This window comes from Manacus vitellinus, unplaced genomic scaffold (genome assembly GCF_001715985.3).
Source record: "Manacus vitellinus isolate BGI_N305 unplaced genomic scaffold, ASM171598v3 scaffold_102_pilon, whole genome shotgun sequence".
Lineage (NCBI taxonomy): Eukaryota > Metazoa > Chordata > Aves > Passeriformes > Pipridae > Manacus > Manacus vitellinus.
In genome coordinates this window covers 318,073-319,046 of record NW_021938808.1, presented here as the reverse complement: position 1 = coordinate 319,046, position 974 = coordinate 318,073, and the positions used below count along the sequence as shown (strand labels likewise).

The 974-nt window shown below is 57.0% G+C and overlaps 1 protein-coding gene and 1 long non-coding RNA gene across 2 annotated transcripts in view; one reads left to right on the top strand and one right to left on the bottom strand.

Moving 5' to 3' along the window:
- HOXB7 (homeobox B7) overlaps positions 1–974 on the top strand; it is a 3,636-nt gene that overhangs the window by 1,297 nt on the left and 1,365 nt on the right. The window lies entirely within an intron of this gene.
- LOC108643794 overlaps positions 1–974 on the bottom strand; it is a 3,256-nt gene that overhangs the window by 989 nt on the left and 1,293 nt on the right. The window lies entirely within an intron of this gene.

The window sequence follows — 974 nt, the reverse complement described above, 5'->3', positions numbered from 1 at the left end:
CACGGGTCTCAAACCCTCCGCCTTCAGTCACCGGCGCGCTCCGTCTGAGGGTATTAATGTCAATTAACAATCAATAAATATCCATTTCCCTGGCCGGGAGCGGGCCCGGGGCGTCCCGGCTCCCCTCGGGCCCTCCTGCCCTGGGCGCTCCGGGGCCGGGCCGGAGCTCCGGGACACGTTTGTCCCCCTGGAAGAGCCCGGGCCGTGTCCCAGCACACGCGTGGTGCTGTTTACACCCCTGCGATCCTCGGAAGGGGGGGAGAAAGGCGATGCTGCCCCGGCTGGGAGAGGGGGAGAAGGCGTCAGCTCATTTTCCAGCCGCAGGATTGCGACTTGAGAGCATCATCCCCTGCGAGCGAGACGCTCTCCACAGCCAAAAAAAATTCGGGAAAGGCCTTCTTAGGGGTGCGGGCCAACCTCCCTGCGAGGCAGAGGCGAAAGAAAACAGCCGAGCAGCCAATGTGGAGCTGCTTCTAAAGGCAGGAGTTACCCTCACACTTATTTGGTGGTCAGTTCTTTCCATTACCTGCTCCATAATTCATCCTCTTTTACAGTTGATTTATCAAAGACCAAATATTTCTGGTCGTAAACACTTCACCTCTGCTTTTATCTGACTTTAGATTTAAGAAGCACCCCCCCCTTGCTCACCCCTCTTTTAGCCCGTGACGCTGCGAGGATCAGCCCTGGAGATGGTTTGGAAAGGGGACGAATGCTCGGAAAAGCCCTGGATGCTCCGGGATCTGCTGAGCCCGAAACCAGAAAAACCCGACCTGGGTCGTAAAAGCGGGGTCCCCCCTCCCATCCCCCTTTCCCAGGGCTCCTCCGCGCCCACTGTGCGATCCCGCTTGTGGAATTTCATCAGCGAGCAGAGATAGAGTTGTCATCCCTATTCAGCAGCAGTTTATGGCTCTTCCCTCAGCGGATTTTACAACCCGCATTCCACGACCTGCACAGTTTTACTTTACAGCTAGCCT